Genomic DNA, 8,350 nt, shown 5'->3' on the forward strand with positions numbered 1-8,350 from the left:
CAGACTCAAGGAGGTTTAACATTCTCAAGTGATGATGTCATTAAAGGAAAATTGGGGCATGCTAAAAATATGCTAGCAGTATTCTGAAATTGAAACATTTTTGGAATAAAGGAATTCTTCACTTTACTTATGGCAATTCAGAGCATTTACAAATAAACAAAAAAGAGTTAACATTAAGTTTGATTTTTACCTTTTTCTTTAGGTCATACCCCTCTTGAGCTGATGAAACAAAAATATATTTAAATGTGCCTGTTTTTCCTATAGAAAAGGAAACATCAAATATGGGATTGTCATGGCTATTGAAGTTTCACAGTTGTCAACCCAAAACTGGGAGCAGCAGATTCCAGTAATAGCCTCAAATATTTGTGTCTAGTAGAGCACAGTCCTGAAACAAAAAAGCTACTGAGCAGAGCCCTCAAGATGTAGTGTCTTACAGAAAGCCTGAACATGAAGGATACCCGTTAAAAAAAAATAAAAAGTGAGTGAAAATATGTTGTATATATTTTATTTTGTGGAGCATGGGAGGTTCTTTGACATTTTGTTGGAGGTGACTCTGCCTCAAGTGTATGTGATGGAGCAGAAGGATCAAGGCCTCATCCACAGTAATGATAATGTTGCTCCAGTCTAATGTGGTGAAGAACTGAAATGCCAAAGCTCTTGCTTTACTGATGCATCTATAGTACCTTCAAACCATTACCAGTTATGCATATCATAACATAAGAACGAGATCTCAAATATGTGCGGCTGAAATGATCTTCCTCCATTAAATGCCTAATCTCAGTCTTACAGATCAGGTGCGGTACTTGTTTATCTAGTAAAACAGCGGAGAGCTGCTGCTCTTTCACAGTGAGAGGTGTCAGGTGTTCAGGCATTGCCTTAAAATTCCTCCTAGACTGCTGAGTTCAAGGGATTTCTTTATAAAAATAACTACTCATGTGACAAAATTAATTGCGGACAAACGATTATGTTATTTGGAAAGCTGAACACGGGATGACTGAGGCAAAAAATGACAGTATAAAACATTACGATTAATTAACCAATCATAACATTTTTATTGCAAGTTCCACTCAAGTATGACCTTTTAACCAGTGTCATTTTCACAAGAAAATTTAGATTTCTGCATGAAAAAGCAGAGGTTGACAAAAAAATATGCAGCTTATCAATATATATTCATTTTTCCTGTAGGATAGAAAGTTTGTTCGGTTTTTCATTTGAACTCTATATTTTTCATTTTCTTCTTCTTGCGTCACACAAGGGACATCTATTTTGCTAATGATGCCACTTGAGATGAAGAAAATGTGCCCGTGGAAAACACTTTTTCTACAAACAGGAGAATAGCTTTACTGAAGCAAATGCACAAGCTATAAAACCAAAAGTTCTTTTAGGCTAACCCTGCTCTCCTCTTGACATGCTAAGAATTAGCTTGTAACAGGCATTTTAAGGTTATTAGAGCAACATTTACAAGAAAATATCTTAAAATACCTATCTATCACACATAATATTGATCTTTTTTTTTTTTTTTGTGCCTTTTACCTTTGTTGGTGTCACAGATATTGAGGATTAGCTGATTTCATTCATGAGTCATCGTGAGTCAGTGGTTTTACCAGTCATTACAAATTCCTGGATTTCACCTGGTTTGATGCATGTTAAAACCAATGACTAATAAATGCTGCAAATTAATTCAGTCACTGATTGATTCATGTTTGAATAATAAATGTGAAGTGTCTCTTGTCCTCTAATCTAATAGACTGAAATTGAACAGTGTTTGTTACTGTGAGCAGAAAAGTCTTATTGTGAGCCTTTTTGAATTTTGCAGTGTTTCATCAATGCCTAAATTAGAACAATTGTACTGGTGAGTAACTAGATGTGTTGAGGGTATGATTTGACTGTTACTCTCCTTATGGGTTATTGATGTACTTTTGTTTGCATAGCTCAATCTGAATTATATTTTTAAATATTGTACTTTATACCATACTCCATCAATCCGTCATATTTCTGGTTTTGTATGTATGACTTTAAACCCTTTATAATCCTGACTGTATATAGTATGTGCTGTAGTTCAGTAAGGAGGTGTTTCCAAAGGCACCTTCTCAGTTTTTTTCAGGTGCTATATATATATATTGTTAAATAACTTCAAGCAAGATAATATAGTCTACAAATTAAGAAACGTTATGATTAATAAATGCGTCTTTGCCCATACAGCTACAATATTATTGCTGTGAAACAACTTTAGGTGTAAAAGTGATGCAAAGTGATATATTCTGATGAGAATCTTCTTGTTTCAAACATTATTTTAGGAAAAGAAGCACACATAAAACAACCAAAAGCCTAAGGTTAGCATTCTAATTAATTTCCTCTTCTTTTTTTAAGGTGCAAACACAAAACATACAATCTGAATTAATGCAAAGAGAAGAACACTGACATGCACAAAACATGGTTTAACAATTTTTACCCCACCACGGTGAGACTAATGAGGAAAAACTAAAGGATTACAACACAAAATAACAGTTGTGTGAAGTATTTGTTTATACAGTTTTAAATTGTATTTTATTACTAAATTTTAAGTATTTCAAATTTTTCATGCACTAAGTGAGGCACAAACAAATCCTATGTGCTTTATATGTGCACAAATGGTCAGTAAAGTTTTGTGAATCTTAAACATTATTATGAAAAAAAAAGTTTGAATTTAGATGCATTTGATGTTCATTATACTTGCAACACATTACTTGCAAAAAAAATAAAATAAAAATTACATCGCCTAACTGTTGATACTAAAAAGTATTTTAATTTGCTTGTTGTTTAACAATTCATTAGTTAGCCAAGCTCCATCAGAACATTTACTTTGGTTCTCAAATACACATTTTCAATTCAAATCTTCTTCTCCAAAAACATTAAAATTTTAATCAAAATTCATGCTCAGTCATCCAGGTACAAAATCCAATAATGGTCAACCAGTGATTGACCATTAATGGATTAACTTTTGTTTACTTGTAAACAAAAGTTTTATACTGATCCACTGATCGGCAGTGAGCCTAGGTTATGTGGCACAGCTCAAAATAAATACGGAGATCTGGTGAAGGGGGGGCAAACACTATGGTCTGAACCCATGACTAATTATACCAAACTTATTTTTCTCTTAAAATTACATAGACAAATGCTTAAACAACTGATTTCTTAGCTTTTGAGAGAGACATTCAACCTACTACAATCTTCCTTCTTGTAGCGAGTTCATGCGTGCAAAACTGATGTCACAATCTACCCTCAACTCTAGTAACACTGATCACCATAGCAACATCTGCTCAGGCAATCTCCTGAAAATCCTGATCTCACCAGGTTTTACTGTCAGGGGAGTTTAGACTCCAGTTTTATCAGCAGGTTTCGCAGCCTAAGACAGTGGCCAGTTGTGATACCTGTTGTAAAATGTATTGTTCCTCTGAGAATTTTTTGTTGTTCTTTTACAAGCAAAAAGTCACTCTAATCGCATTATAGTTGAGGGAATTAGAAGGAGAATAAAAAGCACATGAACTGAATGTAAAAACATGAATATTCTGCCAAGCAGAGCCATTGTTGTTATGAATGAGTCCATATTACAATGAGGATATCAGTTGTTGCAAGGTGCACCTACACCAGAATAGTACAATTGCTCTCTGTTAGCTTTTACAAAGTCACTAAAAAAAATAATGTATATAAACATATAAATGTGTGTGTATGTGTGTTTGTGTGTGTGTGTGTGTGTGTGTGTGTGTGTGTGTGTGCGTGCGTGTGTGTGTGTGTGTGTGTGTGTGTGTGTATGTATGTATGAATGTATGAGGGTATAAACAAAATAAACATTGAGAAATATTTATACATGGCAAATTTCAAAGTTTTAATGTGAACATTAAATGACTGATGTAAGAAAAGATAAAACAGATTAATCTTGTAAGATACGTAGAGTACATGTGTGTGAATGGGACTGCAGGATTGCGGCAGGTGGAACAGTGAAGCAGAGGCCACAAAGGTGCAGGACTTCAAGTACTAGGGGTCGACTGTCTAGGACAATTGGGAGTGTGGTAAAGAGGGGAATAAGAGAGTCTAGGCAGGATGGAGAAATGTTTCAGGAGTGATTTATGACCAAAGGACAGCAGTGCAAGTCAAAGGAAATGTTTTCAAGGCAGTGTTGAGACCAGCTATGTTGTATGGTTTGGAGACAGTGGCATTGACAAAAAGACAGGAGACAGAACTAGAAGTGATATAAGTATGGTAAAGATGTTCAGGTTATTCTTGGGAGTGACTAGTAGTGAGATCATCAGAGGTACAGCACAGATTGAACAACTGGGAGATAAAGTTTGAGGGGCTAGACTGAGATGGTTTGACATGTCCAGAGGAAGGACAGTGAGTATGTTGGTAGAAATACGTTAGAAATGCAGCCGCCATAAAAAAAGACAAAGAGGAGGCCAAAGGAAGGAGTGGGGTAGTAGTGGTGCAGAGGTTAGAGAGGGTGGGCCTGTAATTGGAGGGTCATCAGTCAATTCCCCGGTTCAACTCTCCAGACCGACAACATCACAATGTGGGTGGAAAAGGTGAAACACCCACACCTGTGCCCATCCTTATTTGCCCCACTCTGGACCCATGAGCAAGGCCCTTAACCCCACAAGCTGCTCCCTGGGCTCCTTAGATGGCAGTCCTCTGCTTCACATGTGTGTGCTCACATGTGCAATGGGAAATATGCAGATAATTAATTTCCCCATTGGGGATTAATAGACAATAATAAAAAATAATAATAAATAAAAGAGGAGAATTATGGATGCAGTAAGAGAGGACATGGAGGTAGTCGGAGTGAGGACAGAGGATGCAGAGGACAGAGTGAGATGGAGGATGACAGCTGCATTTTGGTCTCTGGTCTTTACAAAGACTGAACTATGTATTAATCTGTAGAATAGAATGTTTTGATGTCCCTACCTGCATTTTTCCTACAGTAGCGAGATAAAATTATTATTTTGATAATTAAACAAGTCGTTGTTATTATTATTATTATTATTAATATTAATATTATCCATCCATCCATCCATCCATCCATTATCTTTTACCCGCTTCTTCCATTTTGGGTCACGGGGGTCGCCTGTGCCCATGTCCAGCCATCACTGTGCGAGAGGCGGGGTACACCCTGGACAAGCAGGTATAAAAAGAAAACAAACAAACAAAAAACTAAACAATTGCCAGGTCTTCATGCAAGTTAGTTCACTGTGGCGACCTCTGTAAAAGGAGATGAAAGAGGAAAGTATATTATTAGTAGTAGTATTAGTATTAGTAGTGGTAGTAGTAGTAATAGTGGTGGTGGTCGTAGTAGTAGTAGTAGTAGTAGTAGTAGTGGTCGTAGTAGTAATGGTCATCATAGTAGTAGTAGTGGTCATCATAGTAGTAGTAGTGGTGGTCATCGTAGTAGTAGTGGTCGTCGTAGCAGTAGTGGTCATCGTAGTAGTAATAGTGGTCGTCGTAGTAGTGGTCATCATAGTAGTAGTAATGGTCGACATAGTAGTAGTAATGGTCATCGTAGTAGTAGTAGTGGTCATCGTAGTAGTAGTGGTCGTCGTAGCAGTAGTGGTCGTCGTAGTAGTAGCCTGAGACCACCGAGGTGCTCCACAGAACGCCACAGGAAGTCCTTCCTCCCTGTGACAATCAAACTTTTCAACTCCCCCCCCCCCCCCCCCCCCTACACACAGGACAATAACAATTAATCCTGCACTACAATAAATACTTTAATGCGTCTTTCTGCACCTGACCTGTTTTGGACCTTTTTGTTGGTATTTTTATATTCTCTATTACTTTTAGTTGTTCTTTATTACATTTGTACTTTCTTGTGTGATTCCTTGTGTATGTTCCTTTGTATTGAAACCCTGACAACATTTTCTTGCAGGATCAATAAAGTTCTCATTTTATCTCAGAAGCATAACGTTCTGGATCACTGGATGGTAAACTAAGTGACTAAAAGCCTCAGCACTCTGTTGTCACTGTGTTCTTGTTTTCTTGTTTGATTTGTTAAGTTAATAATAAAAATACACTCATTTTTATATAGTCAGTTTCTTCATTTGAAATAAAAATTGGAAAAAGTGGAGCAATGAACATAAAAGAATAACTTGCAAAAGTTGTGTTGAATAACATTTTAGCCACCATTTGTTCTGTAATAAGCTCGGAACACAGAAAACTGTGCTCATATGAAGTGTTAAAGGTCAACCCCATGTGTTTCCAGTGAGACAGAGCAGATGGCAAATACAAAGTAGATTGCCTTTGTAAACAAGTGATAAACCAAGACTGGCATCTATTTTAAATCTGAATATAAATGAATCTGACACTCTGCTTTACAAACACGCAGTATACTTTAAAACGCTCCTAATTCAGAAGTAAAGCAATGTAATAATAGCTGATGTGACACAAGGGTTAGCTGAAATAAGCAACTTTTTTAAAGTCCATAATTATTAGTTTATACATAAAACATGTTCTTTATTTGCATTTTACCAAACCACTATTGTATATATTCTCTATAATTGACTTGACTGAAAAGTGAGGAATACATGTTTTCTTTACAACAAAGTCCATGCTCAATAATCCAGGTATACAATCCAACATTTTTCAGTCAGGTCATCTGGACAGTTTCTTTTTTTTTTTTGTGCTGAAACGTTTCGCCTTCGGTCCGGAAGGCTTCATCAGTCAACCATCGACCAGTTTAACAAGACTGTCAACAGGAAGAGGGCCGGCAATGGAGGAGGGGGCGTACCAAAGAGACCATCTTATCACAAGAAAAACTGGTTTGTTCCACTTTGGAGTAAGCTGTTGGGGGAAGAATCCGTTTTGTTGTGTGTTTCCTTGACTGATGAAGCCTTCTGGACCGAAGGCGAAACATTTCAGCACAAAAAAAAGAAACCGTCCAGATGACCTGACGGAAAAATGTTGGAAATGTTTTCTTTGTTTCGTTCAATGTATTGTTTTGAGTTGCCTGCAAGTGTCAAGATCTGGAGCATTGGTCAAACCCAAATGCAGGCAGGACTCAGAGAACTCAGACAACTAAAACTTTATCACACAAAACAATGTGCTGGTGTGGCAGCAAAAACTTGCATGGTCACAAGAAGACGCCGAGGGAGGAACACAGGAACAGGGAGACATACACAGAACAATGCCGAAACAACAAGGAACACAAAGACGCAGACTTATATACATAACAGGTGCAGGAAACTGGGACTGATTAAATGAGGAGCTGGAACTCTGACACACCACAAGGAAGCAGCAGCCTCACAGCAAGTTGTTGTACAGTAGTCGTTTATCGCGGGGGTCTGTACCCTGCCACCCCCACGCGATAATTAAATTAAATTCAGTTTATTTATATAGTGCCAAATCACAACAAAGTTGTCTCAGGGCACTTTACAGGAACATTCACACACATTAAAAAGCCAATTAGTAAAGTTCTCTATCTAAGGAATCCAGCAGACACGTTGAATCTTCACTTCGTTGCAGTCTCCCATCCTGAGCAAGCACAGTTGTAACAGTAGAAAGGAAAAACTCCCTTTTAAAAGGAAGAAACCTCCAGCAGAACCAGGCTCAGGACAAGCTGCCATCTGCTTTGACCGGCTGGTTGAGAGGACAGAAAGGAGAGACAGACGGACACAGAATGGCAGGTGCAGCTATAGGTCCAGGTGTACCCCAAAGACAATAAAACACATGTTAGTATAGAAAAAATAATTACAAATGCATAACAGGTTGAACAGAGTAAGTAAAGACAGTAGCAGAGTGAAAAAGTGTGGTCAGTTTGTCCTCCAGCAGTCTAAGCTTATAGCAGCATAACTAAGAGACAGAAGAGACAGCTCAGGAAACTCAAGCCAACCTTAACTATAGGATTTAGCAAAAAGGAGAGTCTTAAGCCTAGTTTTAAAACTGGATAATGTGTCAGCTTCACGGACAGAAAATGGAAGTTGGTTCCGCGAGAAAGGAGCCTGATAACTGAAAGCTCTGCCTCCAATTCTGTTTTTGACAATTCTAGGAACCACAAGTAAACCTGCAACCTGAGAGCGAAGTGCTCTGTTAGGAAAATATGGAACAATAAGATCTGTAATATAAGATGGAGCTAGGTTGTTGAGAGCTTTGTAGGTTAGAAGTAGGATTTTGAATTATATTCTGGATTTGACAGGGAGCCAGTGGAGAGAAACTAAAACTGGAGAGGATTTCTCCTACTAACTCCAGTTAAGATTCTGGCAGCAACATTTTGGCTCAAATAAGATAAGTAAAAAGCTGTGAAGTAGGGATAGTAGTTCAAACAGTAGTAGTAGTAAATAGTAGTTTATTTTAGTATATATTTTAGTATATACATACACACACACACACA

The sequence above is a fragment of the Nematolebias whitei genome, chromosome 1 (assembly GCF_014905685.2).
Source record: "Nematolebias whitei isolate Nwh7 chromosome 1, NemWhi1, whole genome shotgun sequence".
Taxonomy (NCBI): Eukaryota; Metazoa; Chordata; class Actinopteri; order Cyprinodontiformes; family Rivulidae; genus Nematolebias; species Nematolebias whitei.